General features: G+C 38.7%; 1 non-coding gene and 1 pseudogene across 1 annotated transcript; both read right to left on the reverse strand.

Annotated features, from left to right (window-relative positions):
* Nucleotides 1-405: 405 nt before the first annotated feature.
* On the reverse strand, nucleotides 406-508 carry LOC117073809. Its single transcript, XR_004433375.1, has one exon. It is a non-coding gene; the product is annotated as a U6 spliceosomal RNA (small nuclear RNA).
* Nucleotides 509-1,010: 502 nt separating this feature from the next.
* LOC117073625 lies at nucleotides 1,011-3,468 on the reverse strand (annotated as a pseudogene).
* Between the last annotated feature and the right edge of the window lie 18,161 nt (nucleotides 3,469-21,629).

Here is a 21,629-nt window from a genome sequence, read left to right on the forward strand (position 1 = left end):
TTTCCTTCTCAGCACTTTGGTATGTCACAGTTTCATGTGTATCCAGTCCAATGTATTTTTAAATTTTCCTTGAGACTTCTTCTTTGACCGAGAGATTATTTAGAAGTGTGTTTTTAAATTTCCAAGTGTTTGGGACTTTTCATATCTTTCTTATGCTGATTTCCAATTGGATTCCCTACAATGATTTCTGGTTTTCACCTGCTCTGGATGATTACTATCTCTTAAATTTGCTGTGGTGAATTTTAGGGCCTAGGATAGCTCTATCTCGCCATGTGTTTTGTCAGCACTCGAAAAAATATGTGTATTCTGCTGTTGTGTGGCATATTCTGTAAATGCCAAATAGATTCTTTTGGTTAATGGCATTTTGAGTTGTTTTATATTCTTGCTGATTTTTCCCCCCTTTTTAAAAATATGAAATGTCTCACAAAATTTTGTGTAATCTATATGCAGGAGCCATGTTAATCTTGTCTGCATCATTCTAATTTTAGAAAGTGCTGCCAAAGGCAACACTCCTTGCTGATTTTCTGTCTAGTTCTATCAATTATTGAAAAAGGCATGAGGAAGTTTCTAACTATAATTGTAGATTCATCTATATCTCCTTTCAGTTCTGGCAGTTTTCTTTTTTTAAAAAAAATCAATGAAAATTTATTTAATTAAGCATAAAGTTACTTTCTCATTTATCTACAACCACAGTGAATACACCTCTTGGCATGAAGACACAGCCTTTAGAATTTAAAGCCTCCCCACCTGCAAGATTGCATATATAAAACTCCCACTATTGTTGCTATAGTAGTGGATTAGTTCCCGAGATTAAAAGTTATATGATCTAGAATATAATAAAATGGAAATGATTTACTCATAGATATGTATTTAAATCATCTTTATTTACAAACTACTGTACTAAGAACTATAATTCCATTAAACTTCAATTTGAGAAAAGTGTAATCACTTAAGTAACAGCTGTTACTTAAACTGAAAATGAGATCAGTCTAAATTACTTTTGAAGAGAGCAAAAATATTGTCAGGTTTCTTGCTGTGGTTCTGGTTGTTCAGTAGCAGGCTCCTTGGAAGGCAGAATCATCCCTGAAGGGAACTCGCTTCTACCTTCAGAATGTGGGGTTGGGGTAAAATCCAGGTCTTGGGTGAAGGTAAGGAGGAAAACCCCTCGGTGGATAGATGTTTCTCACTGCAAATGGAGCATGTGGTGGACCTGGGAAATCCCTTGGTGGATAGTAATAACCTCGAGATGCTCCAAACATGGTTCCTGGAGGAGGTGGGGGGAAAGGCGGTCCTCTTCTCATGAATGGGCCTCTTTTATTCACAGGAAATGATGGACCTCTGATTGCAGCCAGAGGTGGAGGAACAAAGCTGGTACCAGTTCCTTCATTTTCGGCAGGGAGAGATGAATCAGGCACATTTAAATTACCAGGATCATCTTCGGCATCATTTCTACTGGATTCCATTTCTGAAGGCATTGAGCCATCCATTTTATCCAAAGAAGGCATATTAAAACTTCTGAGTTCTGCTGGCCCAGACAGTCCATCAGAATTAGAATAAAATCTGTCTTCCCTTTGTGGAGGAGGAGCTGAATCAGGATATGATTGTCCTGGTGGAGGAAACATCATCCTACGGTCGGGTTCCCATGGAGATGAGAGGGACCCAGTGTCAGAAGGAGCCCTGTGAGGATCGGTTAACGTATCGCAGCCTGGTTCTTCTCTTTCATTGGTAATCTGATGGTCCAGAGGATTCCCTGGGCCTCGTGGACCTCTTCCTCCTCCCCCCGGAAGCACAGGTGTGGGTCTCAGTGGACCCTCCAACACAGTTTGAGGAGACAGAAAAGCTCTCGTTTCAGATGAAGGCTGACCCAATGGTGAGGGACCATATGGGGAACGCTCTCTGCCAATTGCTGTATTTGAAACATCAGGTGCACAAGGATCTTTTTCTAAAAGTTCAAATTTAAACTCTGTTTCCATTAATTTTTGTCTGTTGTGAGCATTTTCTTTCCTTAAATCATTGAAGTTTCTTTCAGCAGTCTGAGCTGCCAACCAATTATCATGTCCTTTTTTCTCGTAGGAAATAGCCTGCCTTTGATAAAAATTAATAGTTCTCTTCAATTTTTCTTCAAGATCTTTGGCTAGCTTTCCATAGGTCTCCAGCCCTTCAGTGGTGTGGCTGATCTTTTTTTGCACTTTAGAAAGTTTCTCTTCTTCCTGTATCCGGTAATTTTCCTCTACTGTCAATTTCCTGTGGAGTTTCATTTCACTTTCTTGATAGAATTCGGTCATTATTTTAAGTTTCTGTTGAAGCTTCTGATTCTCATGTTCAAAATACATAGTTTCTGACTGCAAAGATGCTTGTTGAGTCTGAAGAGATTTAATATGCCCTGTAAGCTCTTCCTTTGTTTTGTCAACTTCAGATAACTCAAAAATAATGTGGTTTCTTTCTCTTTCGGAGGTTTTCAAAGAAACATTTAACTTAGCAGCATGAATCAGTTTCTTCAAAGCTCCTTTTGGAGGATCATCTAAGTAAGCACCATTTTCCGATTCACCGTTGACTTCTAATTCCAAGTTATCACCATCCATTATGTCCTCTTCAAGCACAGCAGCCTGATCTTTCATCTTTAGCAAGCGTCCAGAGTCTTGATGTGATTTTCTTTATCATTTAGAACTTGTTCTGCATGTGCTTTGGAGTCTTCGAGTGTTATTTTCTGTTTATTAAGTTTACTCACTTGTTCTTTCCATACTTCAGCTTCTTGCAAAAGCTGCTTCTGGCTGTCCAGAAGTTGAGAATTTTCGTTCAAAGCATCTTTTATTGCTATCTCGCGTCGTTCTTCACTCATGTTAAATATCTTGCAGATGATTTTGGCTTCAGCTATTTGTGATTTGAGGGATTTTGACTCATCTTCTAGAGACTGTATCCTTTTTGAAATATCTGCCATCAATTCATCTTGTTGAGACTGTTTAGATTTCTCTTCTTTGAAGTCTTTTTCTAGACAGAGGATTTCATCCTCAAGTTCAGAATTGGACCTGTTCAGCTTTTCACAGGTTGCCTCCAAACTTCGTGCTTCTGCTGCCGCCTTCTCAAAGCTGGCATCCTCTGAAGATGACTCTACTTCACAGGCTTCGTGCTCTTTTTGAATAAGGCTAAATTTTTCAAGTAGTTGACATTTTTCTTCAATTAGTCCAGAAAGCGTTGCAGCAAGTTGTTTTTCTCTTCTCACATAAAGCCGACTCCTAACCGATCTAAAACCTGTCCACAGAAAAAGGAGAACGGCAAAAAATCCAACGACAGTTGCACATACCACCAGTTCCCATGGAAAACCATAAGGATTCGAATATGGTCTCCTACTTTTAGGCAGTGCTGCCAGAAGGGTGCTTAGCTCCTCCAAGACCAGCCCCAGATAGGGCTGAGGCGTAGCGCCGGGCTCCTCCATAGCGCCGAGGCTGCTCTGGGGTCTCCGCAGTAACACTGGCCAAAACAAGCGGTGGAGAACACGCAGCCTGGGATCTGGAATCCGAATCCGCATGAGGCAACCAAGCGGAGCGGACCACTGCGGAGCCGGCTGCGGGGGGATCTGGGGAACGCGGGCACCCCACAGGCCTCACAGGCCCATGCTGCTGTCCCCTCATCCCCCCTGCCCCCTTGTTACACTTGACATCCTGAGGCGGCGCAGGTCCCAGCCTGACCCGCCTTTGTTCTGGCAGTTTTCACATGACATATTTTGCAGCTCTGTTGTTTGGTGAGTACACTTTTAAAATTACTGTCTTCTTCATGGATTAAACCTTTGATCATTATATAATCTCTCTGTTTCTGGTAATTTTCTTTGCTTTATCTGATATACATACAGGCACTCTTGCTTTCCTTGCATTAATGTTTGTGTAATATATCTTTTTTTCATCCTTTTAATTTGGCATGCCCTGTATTGGTAAATTTCAAGTGAGTTTCTTGTTCACAGCATACAAGAAATATATACGAAAGAGTCATTCTTTTAAATACACTTTTCTATTATCTGTGTCTTGGTAGACCATTCATAATTAACCTAATTATGGATATTTTAGTGCATAAGCCTGCCATTTTTTGTTTTCTGTATCAATTCTTGTTTCTCTGTTTATTTTTCATGACTTCCTGTGGGTTATTTGAATATTTGTTTTAGAATTCCATTTTGTTATTCATAGTGTTCATAGTATATCTTCTTTTTTATAGTTTTTTAGGTTGCCTTTTATAGCTTAGTATATATTCCTTTATGTATACATTATCACACTAAATTGGTGTCATTTGTATTCTAGTTTGAGTGAAGTATAGCAACCCTCTGTCATATTATGTCTCTTTACCCTCTCAAATTTGTAGTATAATTGTCTTACATACATTTAGAATAGCACTAGACAATGCTATGATTTTTGCTTGAAACATCAAACATAATTTAGGAAATTAGATTCTGTGAAAATAAAGTGAACATTTTAGAGCTGCCAGAAAGAAATCTGACACAACCTGTTTTGTCTTTCATTTTTTCTTTCTTTCCTTTATATTGATCATAGATATTATGATGCCCTATCTATTAACTCCAAAATCTGGATTATCTATGAATTTGTTTTTAATAACTGATTTATTTCTCATCAGTCTGTTTTTCTTGCTTTTTTGTAGATTTGGTATTTTTTTTTAAGTATGCTGAATTTATGGCTAATATGATATTGAAATACTCAAGAATTTTGAATTTTTTATCTGGGCAGAAGTTGTAATTACTTGTAGATCATCTTGCTGCTCTCAAGACCTAGTTTTAAGCTGTGTTACGGTAATGATATTTTATTTTCCTCTTAGAACATATGCCTCACTCCTAGGATACTGTGCCTCTCCTAAGAGAATTTTTAGAGTCCAAGTGAGTTTCTCAGTTGTTTACCAACATTTCCCCATCTGGCTGGATCTGAACTCCAGTAGCTTTCCAGGAAATTTTCAGTCCCTGATGATCTCTTCTGCTTTCTGTATGCCAGCTGTTGTTTTCTACTAGGTCTCCTCTCTTCTTAACCAGCTGTCACATAGCTAAGAAGTCACAGAAGGACCAAAATGGCATCTACACACCTATTTCCAGGTTCTTTCTCTTTCCCATATGGTACATTGACCCGCAATTACAAACCAATTTAGCAGCTTTGAACTCTATTCATTGCTTCTTTTGGTTCCCAAGACCACTAACCCCTGGTTGGGTCACATTTTCCTGTACCAACGTCAGGAAGATACCTTTCTGGAAAATCCTGGCAAATGTGGTACTAATCTCATGTGCCTCACCTTCCTTAAAGATCTCATACCTGACTTGCTACAACAATGTTCTTCAATGCCTGCTGATATGGTTTGGCTGTGACCCTACCCAGATTCCATCTTGAATTGTGGCTCCTATAATTCCCACATGTAGCCTGCCCACCTGAACCATGCTTAGGACCTGGTGAGAGGTAATTGAATCATGGGGGCGGGTCTTTCCTGTGCTGTTCTTGTGGTAGTGAATAAGTCTCATGAGATCTGATGGTTTTACAAAGGGGAGCTCCCCTGCACATGCCCTCTCTCTTGTCTGCCATGTAAGATGTGCCTTTGCTTTTCCTTTGCCTTCCATCATGATTGTGAGGTCTCCCCAGCCATGTGGAACTGTGAGTCCACTAAACCTCTTTGTTTATAAATTACCCAGTCTTGAGTATGTCTTTATTAGCAGCATGAGAACAGACTAATGCACCTGCCAATATTTTTTTTCTATATTTTGTCCAGATTGTATAGTTTTTTATGGTGGGAGGGTGAATCTGACACAAGCTAGTTGGTGTCAAGTAGCCAAGTCACATAATAATTTATTTTTAATGCAAAGCTATACAACCTTCTTTCTATACCTAAATTTTTAATTAAAATATAATAATTAAAATGTTACTAAAAATTTCTTAATGATTTTATTTTATGGGGAAAGAGACTCAGTCAGGAATGTGAAATATGGCCTACAAGTATTTCTCATTTTGCAGGACACTGTCTGGGTGTCCCTCTCCCATGGATGATCATTAATGTGGTTTATCTTTATGCTTTGAGAAAACAAGTCTGTAGTATGTTACTGTAGTCTACTATATAAAGATACTCTTCAACTTATGATAGGATTATGATCCAATAAACCCATCATAAGTTGATAATATTGTAAGTTGATGCCTTTTTTAAAAAAATGTAGACTCTTGTCATGTTGCCCAGGCTGGAGTGCAGTGGCTATTCTCAGGTGTGCTCATACTGCACTATATTCTCAAACTCTTCGAGCTCAAACAGTCCTCCTGCCTCAGCTTCCTGAGCAGCTGGGTCTTTAGGCACACACCCCTATACCTGGCTTGAAGATATGTTTAATAAACCTAAGCTACCAAACATCATAGCTTATCCTAGCCCACCTTAACCATGCTCAGAACACTAACATTAGCCTACAGTTGGGCAGAATAATCTCACACAAAGCCTGTATTATAGAAAACTGTTGAATATTTTATGTAATTTACTGAATACTGTACTGAAAATGAAAAGGTAATGGTAGCATGAATACTTGAAATATGGTTTCTACTGAATACATATCACTTTCCCACCATTGTACAGTTGAAAATCTTAAGTGAAACCATTGTAAGTTGGTGACTCTCTACATTTATTTTACTACTTTCCCTTTTTCTTTTAATAATTGAAAGGCATAATAAGGTAAAACATTATTGCCTAAAAATACTCTGCTGCTCTGGAAAATAAAAAAGGCAGAAGTTTCAAAGAAATCTTTCAAGAGATATAAAACTCATATGAAAATGAGATAATTAAAGAATAACTATGTAATTATGCATATTGTAAAATACAAATGGGGGTGGGAAGAGAGACTGTAGATGCGCCGTGAAAATGAAAGCAGAAATAAAGTAGGAATGGAAACATTTATATAGGAGTTGTGAGATATAGTATCTTATTGTTGTTCAACACTAAATAGTTTTCAAGTCTAGCAGAGGACTTGGAAATTATAAGCTACTCAACAGTGAATCTCAGAGTTTTCTCCATTCATCTCACAGTTAGTCTTATATAAATATACAGCTCTGTAATGATTATATGTATCAATTTTTTTTCCAGTCAAGGAGTTTCCTTCCTCATGTTCATTTTTTCTGAAAAAATACCACTTGGTACTACATGATGTGAATGGCTATGGTTGAACTGGTTACTTACAGTAATAGGCTAACATGTTGTTTTGGCAATTAAACAATAAAAAAGATGTTCTTTTTTAAGATATGAATCTATTTCTTAAAGAAATGGATTCCATAGATTTCCATAGCATTAACCATGTTGGTAATTCAAATGACTCATCACTGAACAAAAATGCTCAACCTCAGAGACTATCCTTGCACATAAAAATTTTTCTTATTTTCAGGTGAGTATTGGCCAACTCATATCAAACATTGTTGATAGATTTGTTTTTTCAAGATGGCAATTAGAGGCTTTTAGCATGCCACAGTCACTTGGAAATAGCAAGGCAGTGCATACAGATAAATTCTGTGAGCTCTAATTCAAGAAGGAAAATGGAGATCCACTGGAATTGTGAAGAACACTCCAGATCCCGAGGAGGAGAACGCCGGCAAACAGCCACCATAATGCTGTCCAGCTGATAAAAGTGAATGAAGTCCCAGCACATGAGAGGTAGAAGCTTCCCTCTGTGACTCACGTTTCCACTGGGGATCTGAGCAACCCAGGCTGAGAGAGAGCACTTTGTTTCTCTCAGATCCTGGAGCTAACTTCATGAGAGGCTTGGAGACACTGACAGAGACAGACACTGGAAAAAGCTACAGGCGTTTTCCCAGCCCCAGGACAGAGAACAGGACACCATTCTTAACTTGGGTGCATCTAAAGTCAGCTGTTCTTAAAAATGGAAGTTATTTAATTCAAAATAATTTAGAGGAAACATATGGTCATCTCTACTATGTTTAAGTTATTTTCAGTCCTAATCTGGCAATTATTTAAAAACCACATTTAGAAAGGATGGTCATCCTATTTAGCATAGAATTAAAATAGTGTCATGGGATAATAGATTCCTAAAATCAATTTTATTCTAGAATACCTACATTGATTTCTGACTCTTCTAAAGACTCTAATAGATTTCACTAATTTAAAAGTATTTACATTATCTGGTGGTTTATTTTTAGGGTAAACAACTTACAATTCCTAGACCTTTATGTTAGTTATTAATTTAATACATTTATTTACTTTTCTTTCCATATGAGGAATTTTCTGACACCTGACAATTTTAGATCACAGGTCAAAGTTTCAAAAAGCTGATTCATAGTGGGACTAAAAAGGTTCATGTCTTACTTGAGAATATGGCATTCATTTTCCTACTTCTTTTTGAAAATTAAAAAAAGGAAACATCATGTAAATGACTAAGAAACTAAAAGCTAAAGGTAAGCATTTTAATTATGTTAATATGTGAATAACCATTTTCATGTTCATATATTGACCTACAATATATTAGAAATAAAAAATGATAAGAAATAAACATTATACTTACCCATGGTTTTCATTTGGCAATAATAGTCATGAATATTTCCCGTGTCAAAAATCTTCTTCTAAGACATTTATTTGAGCATTGAGTATTTTTTTCATTGTATAGATGTATTTAAACCTAGTGAATCTCATTTTCTGACAATTAGATTATGGATCATATCCATTTTATTTACTATGGTGTATTGTGGGGCTGTATATCTACTTTCATGTGTGTAATATGTATGTAATTATATATCTACATAAGTACATATACATTATGTATATAAAATATACATAGACACACACATAAAATCAGATATTTTAAATTAAAACCTTAGGATACATTCCTAGAAGTGGCATTTCTAAGTGAAAAAGCACTCTTCATTTGCTTGTTTACTAAGAAATAAAGCCGTGTAAAAACAGTTGATCTTTTTTCTGTTTTTTTCCCCAAAGAGAGTCTTACTCTGTCACCCAGGCTGGAGTGCAATGGTGCGATCTCGGCCCACTGCAACCTCTGCCTCCCAGATTCAAGTGATTCTCGTGTCTCAGCCTCCCGAGTAGCTGGGATTACAGGTGCGTGCCACCACACTTAGCTAATTTTTTTATTTTTAGCACAGATGGGGTTTCACCATGTTGGCCCGGCTGGTCTCAAACTGCTGTGATTATGGGTGTAAGCCACTGCACCCAGCCCAGTTGATTTTTTTCTTTCCTTTTTTGAGATGGAGTCCCGTTCTTGTCCAGGCTGGAGTGCAGTGGCGCAACTTTGGCTCACTGAAACCTCTGCCTCTCAGGTTCAAGCGATTCTCATGCCTCAGCCTCCCAAGTAGCTGGGATTACAGGTGCCTGCCCCCATGCCTGGCTAATTTTTGTTCTTTTAGTAGAGACAGGGTTTCGCCATGTTGGCCAGGCTGTTCTCGAACTCCTGACCTCAGGTGATCCGCCTGTCCCAGCCTCCCAAAGTGCTGAGATTACAGGTGGGAGCCACCACGCTGGGCCCAGTTGATCTTTTAAACCTCACCTTGAGGAAGAAACCTTCAGTGGGAAAGGGTGGTTGATTCAGCAGTTTTGTCCTTGTGAACCTAGATTCCTTTGTATTTGTCCTACCTTGATGGATACTTCTATTATTCTGTTTCTGAGAGATTTCCTCTTTAAATCTCTGGCTCAAATTGGAAATAATCTGCTACCTTTTGCTTCCTCTTACTATTACTTGATAAGTGGTAAATGAGAAAACAACAGCAAAAAAGAAAAACACAGGCTACTCAAACTTGAATTCAACCTGTGACTTCAGGGAGCTGTGATTTCAGGGAGCTGTGACTTCAGGGAGGTCTGCTTTGCCCCAGCTGCTAGCAGCCAGCCTCCAGCTATCAGGTCCCTCAGGGTTTGCCTCAGGCCCAGAGAAGCCTCATCCTAGTACATGTGCTTCTGGTGTGGCCCACGTCCAAAGACTGATTGGGGTGGGGATATAAAGACCCAGGCATTCTGGCTCAACATGGGAAAACTGATGGGCCTTAGGTATTTCAGAGCTGCCTGTGGGGTTGAATGTGTCTTTGTTGCAGTTACGTTGTAGGTTTTCTGTCTCCTCCTCCCTTCCACAAGCGTTTATCCCTTATAAACATCCTGCCTGTCACACTCCACCTTGGTGGCCACTTCTGGAGGATTCAGCCTGGGACAGACTGAGAGACCTTCATCTTTCCCTAATTACCAGCCTGAAGAATTTGCCGCATCCTACCGTCTGGGGATCATATACCTCACTCTTTAGAATCTCCTCCCTGATACTCATCTGCCACAAGAGACACACCCAGGGCCTTAGTGCATTTATACTGCAATGATTTATTTAAATTCACACAAAGTCAGATGTGGGACAAGCACCCGTTTCTCATCTTGTAGTTATGTCTTATGAACACAGATTCTTAGTGGATCACAGTAGTGAGACTGACACTTATTTCTCACAGTGCTGGAGGCTGGAAGTCCAAGATCAAGGTGCTGGCAGATTCAGTGTGTGGTGAGGTCCAACTTTCTGGTTCATAGATGGTACTTTCTAATTGTGTCCTCACATGGTGTCTTAGTCCGTTTTTGCACTGCTGTAAAGAAATAACCAAGACTGCGTAATTTATAAAGGCAAGAGGTTTAATTAACTCACAGTTCCCTATGGCTGGGGAGGCCTGAGGAAACACAATCACGGCAGAAGGGGAAGCAGGCACCTTCTTCATAAGGCAGCAGGAGCAAGAGGAGCAAGCAAAGGAGGAGCTTGCCAAACACGTATGAAGTAATTAGATCTCGTGAGAACTCACTCACTATCACGAGAACAGCATGGGGGAAACCACCCCCATGATTCAATCATCTCCCACTAGGTTCCTCCCTCAACACCTGGGGATTACAATTTAAGATGAGATTATGGCTCCAGATTGCAAAGCCAAATTATATCACGTGGCACAGGAGTAAGGAACCTCTCTGGTATCTGTTTATAATAGCGCTAATCCCATTCTTGAGGGCTCTACTTTTTGACCTAATCACATCCTAAAAGCCCCACTTCCTCCTGCTATCACATTGGCGATTAGGTTTCAGTGAATTTTGGGGGGGATGCAAACGTTCACACCATAGTAATAATATTAAATTTAGCTCCAAAAAATTGACAAGAGTTCAGAACTGGGAAGAAACATCAATAATGCATACATCTTTTTAGACCTTGTTAGAAACAGTCAGCAATAATGAAAACATATTTCATATCTAAGCAGAAAGGTTAACAATGTATGTGACAATAACCTATTTCCATAAAGTAGGAATATTTACATCTTAGACATCATCTTGCTTCCCAGATTATCTCACTTTTAATTGTGGTTATTTCTGATTTTAAATTAAGAAATACTTTGATTCTCATCTCAGTTGCCATCATATACATTTTGTGTCTAAAAACTGAGCAAATAGCTGGGCGTGGTGACGCTCGTCTCTTATCCAAGGTACTCAGGAGGCTGAGGCAGGTGAATCTCTCGAACCCAGGAGATGGAGGTTGCAGTGAGCCAGGATCGCACAATTGCACTCCAGCCTGGGTGACAGAGCGAGATTCTATCTTAAAAAAAAAAAAAAGAGAGAGAGAGAGAGAGGGAAAGAAAGAAAGAAAAAGAAAACTGAGCAAAACCTAAAAGTAGAAGTTAAGATGTCACAGAATAGTGATAAGCTATTACAGCACTGAAAGGGAGAAGAAAACAAGAAGGTAATTGATGGTTGAATGACAACTTCAACTTGTCGAAAGAAATGATGAAAATGAGCATCAGTTAGTTAAAATAAATGGTATAGCCAGTATGAACATTTCTTTGGGCAGTGGTTTCCATTGAACATACACTATAAAAATCTCTGAAAAGTATTTCTTGAGCTATTTTTATTTATTTATTTTTTGAGACAGGGTCTCACTCTGACACCCAGGCTGGAGTGCAGTGGCACAATCATGGCTCACTGCAGCCCCAGCTTCCTGGTATCAAGGGATCCTTCCACCTCAGCTGCCTGAGTAGCTGGAACCATAGGCAGGCAGCATCAAGCTCAGCTAATTTTGAATATTTTTGTGGAAATGGGATCTCGCTATGTTGCCCAGGATGGTTTCAAATTCTTGGGCTCAGGTGATCCTCCTGCCTCAGCTTCCCGAAGTGCTGGGATTCCAGGCATGAGCCAGTGCACCTGGCCTGTTTCTTCAGCTAAAGAAGATACTATATTTACTCATCTCAATGGTGTTTTCAGAAAACAGCCAGCAGCATTGTCATTCATCCTACCCACTCTAGGACCAGATTTATTTTTCCTAAAAGACAGACCTAGCAAGTTATAATATCTGTCAACACTGAGAGACAAAATGGGAGACTATCAAACAGAAATAACTATAAGTCAACATCAACCTGACTGTTTCAGAAAAGTCAATACAAGATCACTGAGAGACACTGTCACTAGGACTTTTTGCTTGTTTTGAGGGCTATTGATGCTTGCTCAGTAATATCAAGATTGTTGTCAAGCAAATGTTATGGTAAAAATTTTACTGGAGAAGTTATCCAGAAACACATATTCCTATCCTTATCCTGCCATTACGTGATTTTCAATAAGTCAGCTAACATCTCGGACATCAGTACTTTCATCCAGCGGTGTGAAGTCCTTTCATCTCTGTGAGAGCCACTTGCAGAGGCCATGAGGCATAAGGAGTCTCTCATTTATTCCTCACCTACTCATTTTTACATTTGTGCCGTTTTTTTCTTTTTGCCATTGTCTCTGATCCCTTTCACTGGGAGTGACATGGAGAATGATACCAAGGGGAGTCAGGAGACCTACGCTCATGCTCCATCTAGGATAAGCTTCTTGTGGGAACATCTTTTTCTGCCAGCCCAGCTGCCTTGATCACAAACTGACTCAGTAAGACTATGTTATTTAATCCTGTAAATTAGTTAATACCATTAACCTACACTACATGCATGGATTATGAAGTTAGGGAAATGAAAAAAAATTTCGGCAGTCTAACGACCACCAGCACAATGAATGATTTATATCCACAGACACTACATTTTCTAACTACTGAACTCATTTTCAAATGATCTTAAAGTGCTCTCTCAGAAAGCCTTCCCATGCATTCAGCAATGCTTACCAACTCTTACCAGTCCTCTGTAGCCCTCTAGAATTTCTGCTCATGTTCCCCTGGATACAACTCATCACCTCAGAAGAAAAGAACTTCTCTTTCTGTCTCTTGCTCTAAGATTTTTTAGATTACATTATATGATTCTAATCTCAATAATTTCTTCAAAATGTCTTTACTGTCTAGTAGTTTTAAAATTGATGCTCATGTGCTGCCACATTGGACAGACGACATAAGAAGGCATTGACATTATTTTTCATTTGTCCTAGCACATTTAAATTCATATAAATCTTATGCATTAATATTTAAGACATGCAAATTAGTTCTTTCAAATATACTTTACCAGTGGAAAGCAGAAGCAGTAAATTAAGTGACTTGATAGCTGATGTGAAACAGATGAACCAGATGTATAGAATTACTGTGAAACTCTAGCACTCTGGAAATTATTTTGTAATGATAACCAAATGAGATAACATATTGTATAATTTATCCTTTTCTTCATACATTCCCTAATTCAGTCTCTAGCAGTATTCAGTCCTTATTAGTTTCTTATTCAATTCAATATGCATATATTAATTTTCTATTCTTAATATCCTGTTAGAATAATAAATATATTCATGCTTATGTTCTCCTTTAATGACCTTATGATCCCAGTGGTCATATAAAATTTACATGCATTACCTAGTTGAGAAGAAATATAAAGCAATGATTAAATGCTAAAATAGTGAGTAAAAATTAGAAACAGGATGTGATTTCATGGAGAGGGAAATCAGTGTAAGCAGGTTGGAAGAGCATGCTAGAATTTCATAAGAAAAGATGAGTGAAATTTGCATGGAAAGTTTACATCCCTCTTTCCCCAACATAGACCCAAGTGATAATGTCTTATGAATGTTTTTCCTCTTTTGACAATCAGGAGATATCTGTGTTCCTCTCATTTTTGCTACTTATTTTCAATTACAGATTTTTATTTCTTCACATATGGATTGTCAAACCTGCTAAGTTCTCCTGAATCATGTATCTTACTTGCTGTAGCATGACCCTTGTGTACTGCCAATAGTATAATTTTCCTTACATGCCATATTAGTTTACTTTCACACTGCTGATGAAGACATACCCGAGACTAGGCAATTTACAAAAGAAAGAGGTTTATTGGACTTATAGTTCCACATGACTGGGGTGGCCTCACAATCATGGCAGAAGGTGAAAGGCATGACTCACATGGCGGCAGACAGGAGAAGTAAGTTTGTTCAGGGAAACTCCCCCTTATAGAACCATGAGATCTCATGAGACTTATTCACTATCACAAGAACAGCACACGAAAGGTCTGACTCCATGATTCAATTACCTCCCACTGGGTCCCTCCAACAACATGTGGGAATTCAAGATGAGATTTGGGTGGGGACACAAACAACCCATATTATTCTGCCCTGACCCCTCCCAAATCTCATCCTCACATTTCAAAACCAATCATGCCCTCCCAACAGTCCACCAAAGTCTTATCTCAGCATTAACTCAAAAGTCCATGTCCAGAGTCTCATCTGAGACAAGGCAAGTTCCTTCCGCCTATGAGCCTGTATAATCAAAAGCAAGTTAGTTACTTCCTAGATACAATGAGGTACAGGCATTGAGTAAAATATAGCTGTTCCAAATGGGAGACACTGGTCAAAACAAAGGGGCTCCAGGCCCTGGGCAAGTCCGAAATCCAGCAGGGCAGTCAAATCTTAAAGCTTGAAAATGATCTCCAGGTCATGCTGATGCAAGAGATGGGTTCTAATGGTATTGGGCAGCTCTGCTCCTGTGGTTTTGCAAGGCACAGCCTCCCTCCAGCTGCATTCATGGGCTGGTGTTGAGTGTCTGTGGCTTTTGCAGGCGCACAGTGCAAGCTGACAGTGGATCTACCATTCTGTGTTCTGGAGGATGGTGGCCCTCTTCTCACAGCTCCACTAGGCGGTGCCACAGTAGAGACTCTGTGGGGGCTCCAACCCCACATTTCCCTTCTGCACCACCCTAGCAGAGGTTCTCCATGAGAGCCCCACCCCTGCAGCAAGCTTCTGCCTGAACATTCGGGCATTTTCATACATCCTTTGAAATCTAGGCAGAGACTTCCAAACCCCAATTCTTGACTTTTGTGCACCGGCAGGCTTAACACCACATGGAAGTTGCCAAGACTTGAGGGTTGCACACTCTGAAGCCATACATTGTCCCCTTCAGCTACAGCTGGAGTGACTGGGATGCAGGGCACCAAGGCCCTAGACTGCACACAGCATGGGAACCCTGGGCCCAGCCCACAAAACCACTTTTTCCTCCTAGGCCTCCAGACTTGTGATGGGTGGGGCTGCCATGAAGACCTCTGACATGCCCTGGAGACGTTTCCCTCATTGTCTTGGCAATTAACATTCAGCTCCTCATTACTTATGCAAATTTCTGCAGCTGGCTTGGATTTCTCAGAAAATGGAATTTTCTATTGCATTGTCAGGCTGCACATTTTCCAAACTTTTATGCTTTGCTTCCCTTATAAACTGAATGCCTTTAACAGCACCCAAGTCACCTCTTGAATGCTTTGCTGCTTAGAAATTTCTTCCACCATATACCCTAAATCATCTCTCTCAAGTTCAAAGTTCCACAAATCTCTATGGCAGGGGCAAAATGCCGCCAATCTCTTTGCTAAAACATAACAAGTGTCATCTTTGCTCCAGTTGCCAGTAAGTTCCTCATCTCCATCTGAGACCACCTCAGCCTGGATTTCACTGTCCATATCATTATCAGCATTTTGATCAAAGCCATTCAACAAGTCTCTATGGAGTTTCAAACTTTCCTACATTTTCCTGTCTTCTTCTGAGCCCTACCAAACTGTTCCACCCTCTGCTTGTTACCCAGTTCCAAAGTCGCTTCCACATTTTCGGGTATCTTTTCAGCAGTGCCGCACTCCTGCTACCAAATTTACTGTGTTAGTTTGTTTTCATGCTGCTGATAAAGACATACCTGAGACTGGGCAATTTACAAAAGAAAGGTTTATTGGACTTACAGTTCCATGTTGCTGGGGAGGCCTCATAATCATGGCAGAAGGTGAAAGGGACATCTCACATGGTGGCAGACAAGATAAGAGAAATCTTTTGCAGGGAAACTCCTTCCTGTAGAACCCTCAGATCTTGTGAGACTTTTTCTCTATCACAAGAACTGCACAGGAAAGACCTGCCCACATGATTCAATTGCCTCCCACCAGATCCCTTCCACAACATATGGGAATTCAAATGAGATTTGGGTGGGGACACAGCCAAACCGTATCATATGCTATTATTTATTTCTATTTACTTATCTTTTTTATTCCAACTTTTATTTTAGGTTCAGGGAATACATGTGAAGATTTGCTACCTGGGTGTATTACACAATGCTGATATATGAATGATCTTGTCACCCACCTATGAGCATAGTATCCAATAGTTAAATTCTCCCCTCTCTAGTAGTCCCCAGCCTCTATTGTTGCCATCTTTATGTCCATGTGTATCTATTGTTTAGTTCCCACTTATAAGTGAGAATATGTGGTATTTGGTTTGCTGTTCCTTCATTAATTTGCCTAGGATTAGGGCTCCAGCTGCATCTGTATTGCTGCAAAGGACACAAATTCATCCTTTTTATGAATACATAATATTCCATGGTGAATTTCTCCCGCATTTGCTTTATCCCATCCACCATCGATGGGCACTTAGGTTGATTCCATGTCTTTGCTATTGTGAATAGTGCTTATTCAACCTTTTGCAATTTATCTTATAAGAGACCTTTCAGCAGTACCTATTTTCTCAAGAATGTCCAGACCCTCATAAATGAAGTTATGCAAGATAAAGCTCATGTAAACCTCAAACAACCTTCAACATATGTATTACATTTGTGTTTCACAAATAAAGACAGTGAATAGATGATTAACAGGGAGTTTAGTATGATGGAGGACACAAGATGAAGACAGCCGAAGCATTCTTTATATCATATTACATCATATAAAGAGGTCATATCTGTTCACAGAAAATATTCCAAAGAATGATGCAACTAGTAAAAACTTAATACAAGGAATCAACAATATAAGGAATCAATATAAGGAATCGACAGGGAAATTGGTTCTCAGTGCAAATGAGAAAAATAATATGTTCACAACTTTGGCTCTAAGGAAATGATTCTGATTATGGGCTGAGAGAGAAGAATGAGACAAGCAAATCTGAACACTCAGGACACAATTATTAACCTAAGACTTTTTACCATGTTGCTATACTACCAATGACTAATTTCCCCAGGATTAACACACAGTTATCATAAAGGGGAAAACAAGCAGATTAAGGAAGAATGGCGAGAAACTTCTAGAAAGGGAAAAATGTTTTTATCAGATATATAAGATGGGTGGTGCTCTTCCCTTGCATAATATCCAGGCTGGCAGGATGTGCATAGGCAAGATGAGAAAGTATCTTTGGGAGTTCTAAGCTTGCTTCTCCTGTGCTTTTAGGATGATCTAGATCTGCCGCTCAGAAGATTCAGGGAATCATGATACTACGTTAGTGTTCTTAAAAATAAAATCAAAGCATCTTAAAAACTCTACAGGAATGATTATCTGAGGGAAACAGAAAACAGCCAACAATGGCTTCTGCAAAATCATAGGGCACATGTTATGGTCTAAGCAGATCGCTACATAACATTGCTTCAGTAAAATCTGTGAATCAAGAAATTTGTTGGCAATATGAGAGTTGACGGATTACAGCTTTCAGTTCATGTGCTCTACACTGAGAACTCATCTTCCTTTTCCTTTGTAAGCGTGTGTTATGTCTTCAGGTGTGACATAACACTAAAGTCTGGGCTTCAGCTGATTCCCTAATGTACTGTACAGTCAGGTAACCAGTAACCACAGTACATTATAAATTCGTAGACCAAGATGATCAGAGATCTGTAAAAAAAAAAATTAAAAACAGTAATTGTTTTATAAAAGTTCTATCTAAACAAATATTTTAATAGACTATCATGAAATAAAAATAAAATAAATATACTAAATATCTGTTGTATTACTTCCATTTGATAATGGAGTGCTTCTTTGCATACCCCAATTTATGTTTTAACGGATCTGATAATTTTAGTTCCTTCTGGGAATCACAGGCTGCATGGTCACTTAAAGCAGTGGTCCCCAATCTTTGTGGCACCAGGGTGTGGTTTTGTGAAACACAATTTTTCCATGAATGGGGGTCAAGGGAAATGGTTTGGGGATGATTCAGGTGCATTACATTTATTGTGCATTTTATTTCTATTATTATTACATTGTGATATATAATGAAATAATTATACAACTCACCATAATGGAGAATCAGTGGGAGCCCTGAGTTTGTTTTCCCACAACCAGATGGTTCCATCTCAGGGTGATGGGAGACAGTGACAGATCACCAGGCATTAGATTCTCATAAGGAACATGCAGTGTAGCTCCCTTGCATGTGCAGTTTGAGAGGGTTTGCACTTCTATGAGAATCTAATGCTGCCACTGATCTGACAGGAAGCGGAGCTCAGGAGCAATGGAGAGTGACCAGAAATACAGATGAAGCTTCGCTCACTCACCTGCTGCTCACCTCTTGCTCTGCAGCCCAGTTCCTAACAGGTCATAGGCCAGCAGCAGTCCATGGCCCAGGAGATGGGGAGCCCCGACTCACAGTACCATGTTGGGGCACATGGTACCTACCAGGGTTCAGTGTGGAGCCAGAAGAGCTGTGTCTCAAAAGAGGAGTTATGTTTGCTAGAGAAAATGATTTTACTCCAAGCAAGATGTTTGGTTTTTTTTTTTTTTCATTTAGAAATTTTTAAACATAGCCATACTGCATCTTCATTTTCTACACTCATACTGAATTTCATTGGACCCATTTTAGCTAGCTGCAGAATCTTCTCTTGTTCTGGGCCCCATTTTAAATTGGAAGTCTATGGAGTGTTCAGTAATTTTATTAGAAATGAACATTAAAATGTGTCATATATTACCTTAAGAGTGTTAAAGGGTCCCACAAACGTTGTGTCTCTCTCTTAGTGTTAACAGTGGCAGAAATATTTCCTTTACTTTAAAGGTAATATTGCAACATATCTCAAATATTGGACCTTAGAAATTTCACTAGGGTGGCAGATCTTTCCATTCTTGTGAAGGCTATTTCTAATTGCCTTTTTAATTCCAGTTTTACTGAAGTATAACTGACAAAAAGCATATATTTAAGATGTACAACTTGATATTTTCATATCTATGTATAGTGAAATAATCACCATAATTAAGCTAATTAAGACACTCATCATCTTACATAGTTACCTTTTGTGTGAGTGTGGTGAGAACACCTAAGATCTTAACAAATTTCAAGTATACATTACAGTATTATTGACTATAGTCAAATTGTTGTACATTAGAGCTCCAGCATTTATTCTTTTTTTTTTTTTTTTTTGAAACAGAGTCAGCTCTGTTATCCAGGCTGGAGTGTGGTATGATCTCTGCTCACTGCAACCTCTGCCTCCCAGGTTCAAGTGATTCTTGTTCCTCAGTCACCCAAGTGGTTGGGATTACAGGCGTGCACCACCACACCCAGCTAAATTTTGTATGTTTTAGCAGACACGGGTTTTCACTATGTTAGCCAGGCTGATCTCGAACTCCTGGCCTCAAGTGTTCCACCCACCTCGACCTCCCAAAGTGCTGGGATTACAGGTGTGAGCCACTGCACCTGGCCTTATTCATCTTCTATAACAGAAATTTTTAACCCTTTGACCAATATGCTCCCATTTCTCTCTCCCCCCAGCACCTCGCAGCAACCATTCTCCTCCCTGTTTCTATGAGTTTCACTCTTTTGCATTTTACATATAAGTGAGATCATGCATTATTTGTCTTTCTATATCTGGCTTGTTTCATTTAACATAAAGTCCTCTGGTTCATTCACATTATCACAAATGGCAGGATTTCCCCTTTTTAAGACAGAATAATATTCTATTACGTGTGTGTATACAAATGAATGAATAATATTTTATTGTGTGTGTATACAAATGAATAAATAAGGAAAATGGTGTGTGTGTGTGTGTGTGTGTGTGTGTGTATGAATGGAACCACAAAAATTCTAAATAGCCAAAACAATCTTGAGTAATAACAAAGCTAGAGGCACCACAATTATTGATTTCAGAATATATTACAAAGCTTTAATAATCTAAACAGTGTGGAACTGGCATAAAAACAAGACAATGGAACAGAATAGAGAGCGAGAAATAAATCCACACATCTATGGTCAACTGATGTTTGACAATGGTGCTGAGAACACACAATGGAGAAAGGATAGTCTTCAATAAGTGGTCTGGGAAAACTGCATATCTATATGCATAAATTGCACCCTTATCTTTTGTGTACGAACCCACATCACATACAAAAATAAACTCAAAATGGATTAAAGGCTTAAATGTATTAATTTCAACCAGAGCAGACTTCAGTGCAAGGAAAATTATCAAGGATAAAGTTAATAGATAGTACTAAAATCATCAATTCCCCAAGAAGACATAATACTTAATGTGTATGTACCTAGTAAAATGTCAAAATACATGAGACAGAAACTGAAAGAACTGAAAGAAATACATGAGAAAGAAACTGACAGAAACTGAAAGAGGGAGATATATAAATGCACTCCTCTGTTAGTAGTGGATCGGAGCAAATCACGATCCTCAAAGACACAATTTCAAACTCCATGATCCTAACTGTTGAAATCACAGAAGATCAAAATCCTTAAATGAAGTCTAGAAAGTTATAATCCTGAAATATCAAAATCCCAAAAATATAATTCTGGAAAAAATACCTTAAAATTTTTTTAAAAGATATTTATTTACATTTTTAAAGAGGATTTATTTAAGAAACATAAAAACATGACAGAACGTGTTATAGGCCAGTTTATGCAATAAAATAAGCAATAATATACATATTTTTGCAAGCATAAACACTCAAGTATGCTAATGACAGTTGCATGGGTATAACGATTTTGAACTGACAAGTTGTCTTCAGAAAGAAATAGGTCAAAAAGCAAAATGTATAAACGCATGTCACTATGGTTGATAATTGTGTGTACACCGAAATTTATAACTTCAGTCATATGAAATATTGTAATGGACAACCTAAGTCTTTTGGCAAGATCAAGCAAAAACCCTGGGGATGACACATTGCATCATTATACCAGTCACCCAAGGAGCTATGACCTCAAGAAATACTATCTTTCACAAACGCAGATGTGCAAAAGGACCTCTTGTAATTTACTGAGGAAGTTTCAGTGTTTTTATGCATACTCACAATGCTTAAACATAAAGTCAATGTTGTCATAATGCACGTTCACAAACTCAAATTTGCAAAAAATGCATAAAATAAATTAGAACTATTTAAAAGTCTTTACACAATTTATTCCTCCAGTACTGGGAATGAAGATTAAGTATACAGTATAATGATTGTAAAAGATAATGCTGACAATATAAAATAGTGGGAAAAACTAAAACAAGAAAAACAAAGGAGAAAAAAATGCAA

The sequence above is a fragment of the Trachypithecus francoisi genome, unplaced genomic scaffold (assembly GCF_009764315.1).
Source record: "Trachypithecus francoisi isolate TF-2019V2 unplaced genomic scaffold, Tfra_2.0 Lachesis_group4, whole genome shotgun sequence".
NCBI lineage: Eukaryota > Metazoa > Chordata > Mammalia > Primates > Cercopithecidae > Trachypithecus > Trachypithecus francoisi.